Source organism: Lingula anatina, chromosome 1 (genome assembly GCF_051362555.1).
Source record: "Lingula anatina isolate TDL-2025a chromosome 1, LinAna3.0, whole genome shotgun sequence".
NCBI lineage: Eukaryota > Metazoa > Brachiopoda > Lingulata > Lingulida > Lingulidae > Lingula > Lingula anatina.
Genome location: NC_141767.1, coordinates 14,644,526 through 14,658,346, shown reverse-complemented (window position 1 = coordinate 14,658,346; position 13,821 = coordinate 14,644,526).

Below are 13,821 nucleotides of genomic sequence, written 5' to 3'. Positions count from 1 at the left end.
TGGCCACAGGTGTCGAGTCCTTCCTTTTGAGTCTGAATGCACAGGAGCTCTAATAAAACACATCTCTCGGCCAACAATAAGCAACATGGCTGGTTACTTCCTGAACTCCGTGTGCATGTGTATTTCCATTCATGATTACCAGTTGCAAGAGCTTCATCATCATCATATGGAGTCTACAAAGAAACAAAAGATCAGTGTCAAAAGGAAGGAAGGAGGAACCTGAATGTCTTCTATTGGTGAAATTGCACTTATTAAGACACAGCACGGGAAAAATCGGTCTCCACATGAGGATATTGATACTGTTTTATTTTTTTCCAATTGCGTCTATTCTCAAAATATCTTATAATGCTTTTAAAACTTGTTCACTACTATCAGAGGATATTTGCTGGTACCTGTGACTTGTGACAATTTCTTCTTCTTTGAAAAAAAAACCAGGCGTGTTGTTTGTGTGATTGACTGCTGGCTGAGATTATAACACGTTGTCAAGGAAACAGCAAGAGCGAGCTCACTCAATACAGCCAGGCGCACGGGTGCGGCCAGATGCAGCTTTCACTGTTGCGCTAAGAACGCGTGCAAAATGCCCATGTATTGTTTAACTATCGTGTTATGATCACTTGTCGCTATTTTAATTTAGCTTTTCTTAGTTGAACTATTCAGTTTCAGTTTCACTGAAAAGGCGGCCATGTCCAATAAATAAATAAAAGAAAGTCAAGTAAAACAAAGTGACAGTAAATTCTTTGACACATAGAAGCGCCTTTCTTATTGCTTCAAGCATTCACGATTGTTTCTTGCACTGAAAAATTTAGTTCTAGCATTCACGGTCTTTAGCACAAGTATACTTAAAGACATACTTAAGGTTGCTTTTCAGTGTCGATCTTACTCGTACTCAACTAAAATGAAATGGATGAATTGAACTGGGTAAAATAGATCGAGGGAAGAAAGATGCAAGATGGCATTTTATTTAAAATGGAGAAAACAAACGGAACAAAGTTTCTGTCAATTAGTTGAAAACGCGTGTCGGTAGAATGTATCGTGCTGTATATACATTTAAACGGGTTAAACCTCTGAACATCATCTTATTTTTTTTTAATTTCAAAAATTGTAAATCGCAAGTCTACCACTATTTTTCATTTCCCTCTATATCATCTTCAAAGTGTACACACTGACGAGGGAAGTAATAAAACAAATATTTTGTCTGGATATTTGTTTCTTTTCTTCTACTACATGTAGAAATCAGTCCCAATCAGATTTTCAGCACGGAGCTGTTACTTCTTGTTCTCGGCAAATTTGTATTTCAAGCAACTTAAAATTTTGCACTTGAAATAGGCAATTTTAATAAGTTTTTCTTGTGGGCTTCAAATTGTTTGTTTACTCAGTATCTCTGTATACAAATTGCATGTTGTCCGCCAAGAGGAGGAACCTTACGTGAACTACGATATCAGTTCGAAGACTTCATATTGGCTTTAAAAATATTAACATTTCACTTTATGTAATAAGTATATAATTACTGGAAGAGGGTACTCGACCTGCCTGAAATTGATTTCATCCACATATTATTTTAGATTATAGATATCACATGGCATCCTTCATTGACTTCAGAGTTGAAGTCAGGGCGCCAGTGTAAAGTTCGTGTCCTGACTACCTCACTGAGTGTGACATCCATCTGCCAAGAGGAAAACATATCGATCAGGGCAATGTGAGCCATTAATACGACTTCTGAAAATACAAACGGCAGAGGAAGTTGGCGGGAGATGACCGCCTTCAATGACACTCCTTCATCACCTTGTGCACTGGGAACTGGCTCGATTTCACAGAATTTGATTCTGAGAATAGATTTATGACTAATTCATGGTGTTCCTTAATTCTGCACAGCGCAGACAGACACCGGTGTTTAGTTCCTTTTGACGTTCTGAGCAATAGTAACAGGTAAAATGTATTTGCAATCTTCTGGGACAGCGCCGCGTGCAGAAAGAAACTGTTACCTCAACCGGAAGGAGTCTGGACGGTGAGGCCCTTTAAGGGGGGGGCGCCTAAAGCTCTGAATAAACAGCCGCACTGACAACCAGTCTGCCCTCGTGTTTATAATAGGTATATACTTTCCAAATTACACCTTTATTTCAAGAAATATCGCACGCATCCACATTTCTAGGTGGCATGGCGTGAAATAGCGTGACTGACATCAACATGTATTTGAGCTATAAGTAAAACCACACAGATATTAACAATTTTAAAAACAGGAAGCTGCAAATATCTTAGACCAAATGAACGAGAATTTAGACAAGACAAATAAAGGGCTGGTCACTTTTCATACTCGATTTACAAAAACACGGACCCATTAGAGCTAGCCAAAATAGTTATTTTACCGTAAGATATCTAATGCAAGTTATCATTCCGCTCACTTTGCCTCTATCGGGAATTTCTTTGAAGCTGATGAAGCATTTGTGTAAATTCGTTATCACGATCAGTTAAAGATACATACGAACCGAGCATCGGTGGAGCGTGGATTCCCAGTAACACATGTAAACCACTTCTACTAGATTCTTATATGACTCAAATAAATTCGACATGCCAAGGGATAAACTGAATATATCACTCGATCAGCCATAAAAGACCTTTAGACTGCTCCTTTCTTTAAATTTTTGGAAGTAAATTTAACCTACTTTCGTGACCTACTTTCCTGCCCCATTGACATACAGCTTAGAATGCCAGCAGAAAAATCTGTTAAAACATCATTTTCGGGTAAAATTAAACAATGCCTTTTGGTAATTCTCTTAGTTATACTACTTGAAGCTATATGCTGGCATTTGGTTGGTTTTTGTGACAAAAAATTGACTTTGTATGCATCTTTAATGGCTCTACATATTTTTTAACCGGAGTTTGGCTACCTCTGCTGTGCAGCTGAATATGCTAAAAATTTATGACTTATAAACTACAACATTTTCTTTCACTTTTGGTTTAGTGATTTACATGGTGATTGGTATTAATTTTAACATGGTTGCTATAATTGCTGTTGCTTTTGGTTTTTAAAAATTATACGTCAAAGTCCAATTTTGATTTCTGCTTAATGAGTTGAATAATTGATATTAGTCAGAAATAGTTTGATTGATCAGCTATCACTTTTCTCAATTTCATTTGCAATGAAGTGTTCCAAAGCTAATAATCATGCAAATTCTGTGTCAACTTCGAAGTGAATTAATAACCTCCGTTTGTTCTAGTTTCAGTGTCTCGAAAATTGCTTCGGGATCCCAAATGATGTGACTAATTAACGCAGTAGGAATATATATATTTTTTTGCTGATTTGGTGTTGACAAATAAATCATGTTTATCCACTTATGAAAGTCAAGATTATAACAGTCAATATCATAAACCAGCAACTTAGTATCAGGTGTGATAGATAGATAGATAGATTGCCACTGAATGTCCAGGCATATCTCTCTCTCTCTCTCTCTCTCTCTCTCTCTCTCTCTCACACACACACACACACACACACAAAAAAAAAAAAAAAAGAAAAAAAAAAAAAAAAAAAAAAAGGTCCCACCGATACTGTGTTGCTCGAAGGCAGGCCGGAACTTTCCCTTTCTCGTCTGAAATTCTTGCGAATTTTTCAAACCATGTGATTATTGAATCTCCCTTTTCACGCGCGCTGCCAGCACACTGACAAAAACATATTTCCATAGCTACAGGTAGGGCCTACTAGTATATCTTTCCCGTCTTAGTTTTCAACCGCCGGCCTTTACGTCCCCTCCTGTAATAGCTGTTATTTTGGTTTATTTATGCATCAGTGCAAAGAAACCAAATATCCGATGGCTATCAATCTAATTTAAAAAATCCGTCTTTATCACTGTAACTGTTTACATCTATGATTTATGATTTATGATCTATGACATTCTGTGATACCCCCCTTTTCAATGCAAAACGTTTATATGGGATTCGCATGTGTTTTTTTTTTTCAACATTATGCAAGGTAATCGAAAATCGCTGTTTGCTGTTTGCCAATCCACTTCTGATAGAGAATCTAACGCATGGATTTGATGATATAACTTTGGTAGAAAATAACAAGAAAAGAAAATAACGGAAAAGCGAGGCAAATAAAGGAACGTCCAACGATTAATTTACATCTATTTGCATTCCTTAATGAGGTGGAAATCGTTGTCGCTCGAACGAATGATCCTCCGTTGAATTGTCCCTTATTTCATTTGCCACAGATATAATCTAATCTTGGAGCTGCGTCTAGCATTAAATTTGACATTTGTCAAATCCAATCACTTTTGATTTGAACACCCGAGACAAATAAATGGCGTACAGATACAAAGAGAGTATTATTCAGAAGTGAGTTAATACTGTGTAAGTGAATATTGCTTTCCACTGGTAATGTGATCATACATGTGCCAATATTCAACGGGTATTCAGGTCATGTTACTGTCAGTTTTAAGATAATGTATATTAGGCTGCATAAAAAAACCCGTTGAATTTTATTTTCATAAACCATCCTGAAGTTTAGTGTGATTTCATTCAATACTACGCCTACTACCTTGTATTACCTCCGACGCACAGTAGTTCTAATCAAGATCAATTTTTAACCTCCACTTGGCGCTCAACAAACAAACAAACAAACAAAAACGTAATTAAAATGGAATGAAACTTTAAATAATGTCTTGTATGACTACTTAACTCCGTTCCTTGTTGAGATGACAATAATATTTACATGCTTAATTCATTGTAACGTATGCATCTACATGGGTAGATGAAAATGTACAAAGGAATGCAAATATATATAAATATGAATTATGATCAATAGTGATATTGTATGACTCCTTGTATGAAGAAAATACAAAACATATTTGGCAGAGCCCAAATGGCTCTACCTACTCAACTGGTTATGGGTGCAGCACAGTCCCTTTTTTGGAAGGCTAACCATAAATACTTGGCATTACATGTTCATTAAGATGTAGCAACATCCCATACCATATAGCACTTTTTTTCTTTTTAATCTTTATTTCTTTTTTTCTTTCTGATTATGTAGTTTAGATAATGTTGGATTAAAAATGCAGTGGACATTGGACATTGGTCCGAACGTTAATGTCCTTCGTTGACCCTCTTATATCTGGTCTATACAGTAGCGGCTTAACGACAGTACACCAACGACAAGCTGTCTGAGCTGTCACACATGCCTCGAATGGATGTCATTATAAGAAAGAAAAAGGAGAACCTTGGATGTATAAACTGGATAAGCTGGATGTTCAGTCTATGGCAAGTCTTTTTGGATCTGGTCAATCCTGAAAAGACTACCTGTTCCTTTCCTCAAATCCTTAATACCACGGCCCTTGCAAAGAAACAGACGGCATACTTTTTACGGTGCACTTTAGTTAATCTGGCTAGGGGTTTGCTATAGGGCGCCCTGTAGGTCTACATGCGTTCTATTTCTGTAATATCGAGAAATGCATTTTTGTGTTATTGTCTCTTGTGTAAATATGTCAATAAATAAAGCATTTCAAAAGAGACTAAATGTGTTTTAAATGACACCTCGACCTTTCACAAACACACAACATACCACACCAACATTTTTTCATAATGATGTTAAAAATTAATCTTGTGCTTCTTTTCGGAAAGCGCATCTGACGCGGAGCACTGACGGATAGTTAATCTCTTGGAGACATATGGAGATCTGATTTCTAAGACACTGGGTATCGCTTTTCCAGCAGTTACAGACGAAGATTGTCATAATTAGAACGCACCAGGGACGCAGCCAAGTTTTAAGCTGATCAGCAGTTATGTAACTTATTCCCTTTTACAGACAGAAGATGGCGAGCCATCAGAATCGTCTGGGAAAATGCTATTCTAAATTTTTGCGAATCAGATTTGTATTTTGATATCAGGACTGGATATTGTTTACTTTAGCTGCAGAAACACCTCTTTATTTTCATCCTTAATATCATTTTATAAGAAGATTTTAATCACTGTCTGAGCCTTGACACAGATCGATTTTGATACATGACACATCCTTTTAAACCCACATAACGAGAATCTTCTGTTGCTGTCTGATATTACCACGTATACGAGCCCTCGTAAGTTGTGTTCATCTCTTTTCACATTTTTTTTTGTTAAAGTGGGACATGGAATACGTTCTATCAGACCGTGGACAATAAAACACGTTGATATATGATCAGTAATTTGTTCCGTGTCACGCTTTACAAGCAAGTGAAAGAGAAAGAGAGACGGAGAGATGCAGTAGCGTCTCATCTACCACATCTGTAACAGTATGATGGCTCCCATGTCCATTTTTCGTGTTGCAAGTAGAACACCACATGCAAACCAAACAGCGTGACATTATATAGGGGAGACCGGGGCTAGTTGGACCCCGGGTTAAGTTGGCCCCCCATCAATTTATGACACTATGGGGTAAAAGAATTGATCACATCATTTTGTAAAGTGACCGTAATAAATACTGCTAAGAAAGCGTCGGCATTGAGTCCAAATGAAATAATTTAGCATCTTAGACCGCATTCACATCGAGTTGAGCCATGGCTGTACAAAGCCACGAACTAAATATGGCGGACGTACATGAATGGAGTCCCAATGGAGCCGAGATTTAATGACTGTACCCCCGCAGGGACGACTCATGGGGAGGCGTGTGAGAGGCGGAGAGACTATTAAAAGATTAGGCGGTTTTCCTTTCATGTACGTCCGCCATATTTAGTTCGTGGTTTTGTAGAGCCATGGCTCAACTCGATGTGAATGCCGTCTTAAAGTACCTTTATTAAAAAGACTTGATTGGGGTCCAACTAGCCCCGGTCTCCCCTACATATGCAGACAAATGGTTGGACAAAATCTAGTTCCTTTGAACAAAATTACAGGTGATAATTTGGAATGCTCTTAGGTCGTCGGCAAAACTTGCGTCAAAAATTTTTTTTTTTTTTTTTTTTTTTTTTTTTTTTTTTTGTAATTCACATATCAGCTTTTACATTATGAGACTGGAATATTTTATTTTTGCTCCAGAACGTCTTTAGTCCGTCGAATTCCCAATGCGAAAAAAAGAATAAAGCATTTCCAAAACCGTAATAATGCAACTTACCAGGAAATTGCCCTCCATTCATTTTTGTAGTGCACTGACATAACATGGGATTCATTAGCTTAATGTGTTAGGTGATTGGTAGTGGGGAAATAGTCACGTTCACAAATGTTGTCTCAATCTTGAAGGCACTTGCTTTGATATATCGATTGAGGTTTTAACCAAACAACTGGTACATTAAAAAACGAAAACCCTATGGTTAAACATCTATATCTTTGGATATACATGTATGTTCACTATGGATATACACATGCATGTATATACATGTACTAGTATATGCACGTATGTCTGTATGTATTAGTACACGTAGAGTAATTCCATCGAAATCATTCCAATGATAACTCGGTAGTATTTTGGCAATATATCATTTCATTGTGCAAGGACATGTAGTAATGTTTACAGTGACGATTATTTGCTGACACTAGCAGTATGTGTATATCACTACTGAAGTGCGGGGAACTTTTTATTGGTCATTATACAAAATGTGAAATCAGCATTTGGTAAGTATCATAACTGTCCGTTTCATTACTTTCCTATGTCTTAACTACGAGACCGATATAAACCCTTCATGAATTGCGATCTCTATACATGCGTTTTCTTATCTCAACAGTAAAACGGGAACCAAAACTAACAATTTTACATGGCAAGCAAGAGAAAAAGAATATACAAAAAAGGTTACTAAAAGCAGTGACATTTTGCAGAACACTTCTTCACCCTGATCCATAGGCAAGTAATTCATGATACATCGACTAATTAGACGGCCTCAAAGTGTGATAAGTCACAAAAGCAGAGCTAATAAAATGCTACCATATTACACTGGATAGGGCGTAATTATATTTACACAGCGATGCAATTGACAGTATTTCAGTGCATTAAGGAAGTTTATTACGTTCATAGATAACTCGTTCGCTATCCATAAGTCGCTCTCGTCATTAGTTAATGTGTTCAAAAGTACTGATGCAATAAATCCAAACACACCTAACTGTATCTAGTATTACCCGCTAATGACTTTTTCTATTTAAGCTCAGGGACAATTAAAGTGACGGTTTATGACTGCACTAGCGGACGATGTGCCTTCGCCTTTTGTCTTCGGTGTGATTGGAAACAACTTTGGACATAATATGGTTAAAATGCAAGTGAACTACCTTATGCTCAACAGATTATAACGGAGAATTTGTCATTTAACAACAGCCAAACATCCACCCTGACCACGTACAAAAGGTTTATAAAACGTCATTGTGTATTATTCATAGTTTTAATTATTTTTCGAGTGACGTAAGATAAGAATTTTGAGGATAAATGTAATTTCCTATTTCAAGGTCATCTTGATGACAAGATCAGCCGTCAACATTATTTCTAAGTGTGTAGTGTGTAGCTTTGAATAAGAACAACAAAACACCATCTTACTTTTCGTATTGGGTGTATTTCGCTTTTTTTATAGCGAAAACATGCATGTGAAACGATTTTCTACGAGTGTATACTGCCCTGGAGTTTATTTTATTTATTTATTTTTTTTTTTTAACATACATGTAAGATCAAACCGATAGTCGGATCTGCAGTACTGGTATTCTTTTTAACATGTTCTTTTACAAATTACTGAATACAACCAAATTTTACCTCGAAAGGTAAATAACCTGATTTGTGATTCCTTCCCAAATTCAGGGGAAATGGTTTAAATGACCAAGTAAGCTTCGAGTGGAATCCAGGGATCCAGCTTAAAAAGGCAGCTCGGCTAGTAGAAAACCAGCCTTTTATCTGCATGCAACTTAATAAAAAATAGACCACATTTAAGTTGAAGTGATTTTGATCTTTCCTTCCTTTTGCCGTTCACAAAGCAAAACATGTCCATTTGAAACAGGTATAATACTCTACCGTGATTCAGCTATTCTTTAAGAAATGGGATTTTCAGGCAACTAGTCTATACTTTTCTAATTCAGATGTTAGATGAAAAACCCAGGAACGAAAAAATCTTCCCTCACCTCCTCTACCCGCTCTCGAGCTTTGATAATTTATCTTTCTAAAGTTAAATGTAATGGTCAAAAGGTCAAGCTGCCCACACTATGGGATGAGTTTTGTGTAATTCAAAGTGTATTAAACAGTTTTGAAGACCTCGTCCGTGGAATGGGTCTTTCCAGATCAATTTGCCACCAATAAGTAAATTGGCCGACTGAATTAAAGAAATGTAGATTCTATCGACTAATATGTGTTGAAGAAAAGTTAAATCTAAGTTGGTGGAAAGTGCAATATTAAATCAAATAGTTAATTCACTTAGAATAAAAGGCAATGCAGTCTTTCAGCAATTGGATTTATATAATCAAAATTCATTACGATAACCAGGATCATTTAAATGTCTTGTGCTGAGCAATGTTCAACAAACTGTTTAGTCCTTTGGGTCCTAGCGTGTAAAAATGCATCTCTTCGGTCAGCACAGCGAAAGCCAATGGACTCTCGAATGTGCATTTATTCATTCGCAATTACAGTCATAATTCACTTAATCTTCCATGATAAGTTTATTTGACTTTATGTTTAATATTTCTTTTTGATAGGCTTACTATTACAGGCACTTCATTCAAGGGTTAATAGCCCTGCAAGACCTCCAAGTATGATTTGGCGTCGACTGAGTATTGAACTTTATGAAGATGTAAAAATTTACCGATAACATTCTGAAGGACCGGCCGCCAGTTGTAAATACATTTGTACTGTAGTATTTACAATCCTTACGAAATCGCATGAGAAAATAATAAGAGAAGTCATAAAAGTAGATGGTCTTGGAAAAATTAATTCAGAGAGACTTGTTTCAGATTCTCATTTCCTTTGTTTGTCGTATGACGGCTCGTTTCATGTCTTCCTTAATATCGTATCATGTTGTAAATGTGATTTTTAAAGACTAACTGACGCCATTCTGTTGCTATGTATAGTAAAAGACGTGTTAAGTACTCCTTCACGATGAAAATGATTGTTTCAATATCACAGCCTTCACTGAGAAGTATCATTTTGAGTTTGGAGTGCGTTCCAGAGCAATGTGTGGGTGAAAATACACGTGAACAATACATCTTCTTATAGAATTTAAATAAGTTTTTCCTTTAGTTTACATGTTAGATACATGCTATCAACCTAAAAATGAAAACTGTCACCCACAAACACAAACATGGCATCAACATTTTCTTAAAAATAAAAGTCCTGTTCCGTTTACAGTACAATTTAGTGTATTTATCTAAAATGCCCGTTTTCCCCTCAATGAAAATATTTCAAGTATCAGTCACCGAAGTTCATTCATTAGGTTTCTGGGAGTGCCATCAATACCTAATTAGTTTATAATCATAATGCCACGAGCAAATTTACACTCGTATATCAATAAGTTAATCTGTTACGCAGTTTTTAATACAAATGCAATTTGATAACAAAATCAATATTAAGGACGATTTAATCTAGACTCGAAGTGCAAATTACGGTCATGAAAATAAGAAAAAAAAAATTATGGAGAGAGCAATTTTCATTAAAAGCTTTTGCAACTTTGAATTCCTACTCGAATGAGAGAATCCAATTAAGATGAATTGGTCGTTATGAATTGTAATTGAAGAAATGAGGCTGATTTCTTATATTCTCTTGGCAAAAGTGGGCTGGAAAGAATCATCATAATCATATCTCCGTTTAGATTAATTCTAGTACCTACGGACACAAGGTCCATTTCGTTTCGCAATAGAATTTCAATTGAGTACAATTGAAAGATACAGTAACATGTTCAATCTATCGGATTACATACATAGACTAAAATTTAAGGAAAGGCGCTTTTATTGTTCTTGTTGTTTTTGTCAGCAAAAAATGGGTGGCACGGTTCATTAGAATTTTACTTGGCTAGTGCTTTTATTTTTTCAGAACCGCCCACAACCCATTGTTACGCCATGGTTGACCTTTGGCTGGCACGTTTTGATATAGAAGTCACACGTTGTAGGTCTATAGGCCTACGAGCAGAAAATAAAATGTATCTAAGTCGTTTTACTGAAGTTACTGATGTAGTTCCAGTTTTGGAATTGGTGCAGGATTCCACACGTGCCTGTACACTGGAATTCAGTACAATTGTTAATTGAAGAGAAACCCATTTTGGACGGTTCACAAGGCAGTGATCAGATATTCGCCATGACGGTTCCTACATGTACTGACATCCACACCTTTCCAGTTGGTCTCCGTTCTATACACTGAGATTAGTCGGCCAATTACTATAATCAGTTTGAAAGTTTAAAAGACACACACTAGTCGTCCGGACTGGGTCTGTTTTCATATTAGTAAGTGTTAAGCATATAATGGGCGTGACTGTTTTCTCGCCAAACAAAGCCTATACCTTACTTACTCTAAAAGCAATTAAGCAAGTTTGGTGTTCTTTTAAGAATAAACTGATCTTATGGAAAATGTTTCATATTCGTCTAGTAGATGAGACCATGTTTGCTTCTGTGAACTGGCAATTTTTTATGCACCAGTGATTGCACATGGTCGCCTTGCGATACCAAGGAGTTAAAACAGTTATAACTCCTTTACGATACTAACTGAGGGCGAGACAATATCAGTCTGGGTCAAAGGGACAAGGTCATGTGTTAAACATACCAGTCATGGTTTTAATGTGGTAGGTTGCAATGGCGGATTTAGGGGAGTGTCAGGAAAAAATCACACCAATATTTCCCTCCTAACATTAGAATTTTGAAGAGCGGAATCATAGTTCTTAACTGCACCAAAATGACACCGTTTGCCCTCCAAAACACCGAACCCCACATCAAGGGGACAAGGGTCGGCTTCGATTCCGAGGCCTGTCATACTTTAAAAAATCTTAATAATTCTGGATCCGCCCCTGGGTTGGTTCACTCAACTGGGCTAGGGAATGTACCGGTATGCTATCCCAAATTGGTAATCATTTAAGACCACAGACCTGCTCACCTCACATCCCGAGGTTTGTCTGGGTAAGGTTAGAGAGTCAACGCCTCCCTCAATCAAACCGTCCACAACCCACTGTGCCCAGGGATTTGCTTTACTCATGGATTAGCTTAACCCAGGAAAAAACAGTTTTGTAAGCTTCTACCAGCACTTCATAGAGTTCAGCAGTTTTAACTTAGGCGATATTTGATAAACTATTTAAGAACCCTACCTAATTATAGCCTATGAGAATACACCATTTCCCTTTGTTAATATTACTCTAATTATTTGTCTGTTTGTTTAAGGAGTTGCAGGTAACTACGATAATCGAATGTACCGAAAAGTAAGTTTGTTTATTTCTATTATCATTCCTGCCACGCTTTGTACTCGTGATATTTGTACGTGTTAAATCCTGAACTGTTCTGTTGATATTGTTCTTAGTCCAACTGCCTTAATTTTCATTTTGAAAATTGTAACTTTAGTTTGAAAAAACTAATTTTTATCTAATTATAAATGGCATTATAACTAAATGAAAAAGAATGAAATAGTTGCATTATTTGAAGATGTTTAAAACAAGCATTCAGTTTGATTGTCCACGGAAATAGATCTGGAATGTATCCCATGCTACTTATCCTCCTTATTTTTAGCCGAGTTTGAGATGCTTTCCCAGAAGTATTAAAAACAAATGCCGCATGTGTGCAAATACCTATCATCAAGTTCTTCAATCGATTTTGCGATATATTTTGAAAATTACTTCCCTGGACCAAATAATTGAAACTGTAAACGAAACGTTTGCACTTTTTAAACCCTTGCTAATTGGATAGAGATTGTAATCATGTTCCAAAAGTTTGGGTATCTTGTTCGCCGAAAAAGCGAAATTTGAAATGCAAGCAAACGAGTGGGCAAATGGAGCGTCATCTAAATGTCAAAGAGGAATTAACTTCCACCAAACACCATGGTATCTTTCAATTTTTCTCACTGAGATCTAATCAAGCCATCGGAATCAACCTAATGACAGCGTTACCATGGATATAGTTTGCAGTAATACAGATAGAGGAAGACAATTAGGTCATCCTTTTCAACTCTGCGGTGTTTCTCCGCGGCGATACAGGTAGTCAAAACAAAACAGTTGTTGCATAAAATAACAAAGAGTCTCGAGAATTATTGTCGAAGTGATTTTTTTTGTTATCGATTGTGCTAGCAATAATTTGTACTTCGAATAAGTGTGTGAGATTCATGCATGGCGAAACTTTTTGCAAAAAGCTGTGCGCATGGCTGCCCAAGCAACAATACAGCGTTTTTATCTTTCATGTAGGTTTCAAGTGTGTGAAGCTAGGCTTTACTACATGTATAATGTGGAATCTTACTCTCGGAGTCTGGTACCAGAACACTCAATACAGACACTGCGTTACTTACGATACATGCAAAACAGCTTTGCCAAGTGTCTTCAAATTGTTGACCTGACTTACCAAGAGATAAGAACAGAAGTTGCCGTTGACGTAATTGATACACTAACTGATTCCTTAGCAAAGCAATGAACTTCAATGCCGATAACGAGAAAATCTTTTCATATCCCTTTCAGAGCTAATCTGGTCTGTAAATAGGGCAATCTGCTAATGTGGCAATGCTTTGACCGAATATATCTTGTAGAATCGGATAAAATGGATTTTAAGAGATGGCGAGTCTCTTGGGTTATTAAGCGTATCGTATTGTTTTGCTCTCTTGCAGACAAACCAATTTTCACTGTGCAGCTTGTGATGTATGCTGTTGTTGTGCAGCTATGTAAGTGAGGGACTTGATACGCAATTAATACTGGTGTTTTTATAATGGCTTTCCAATATGTAACTAAA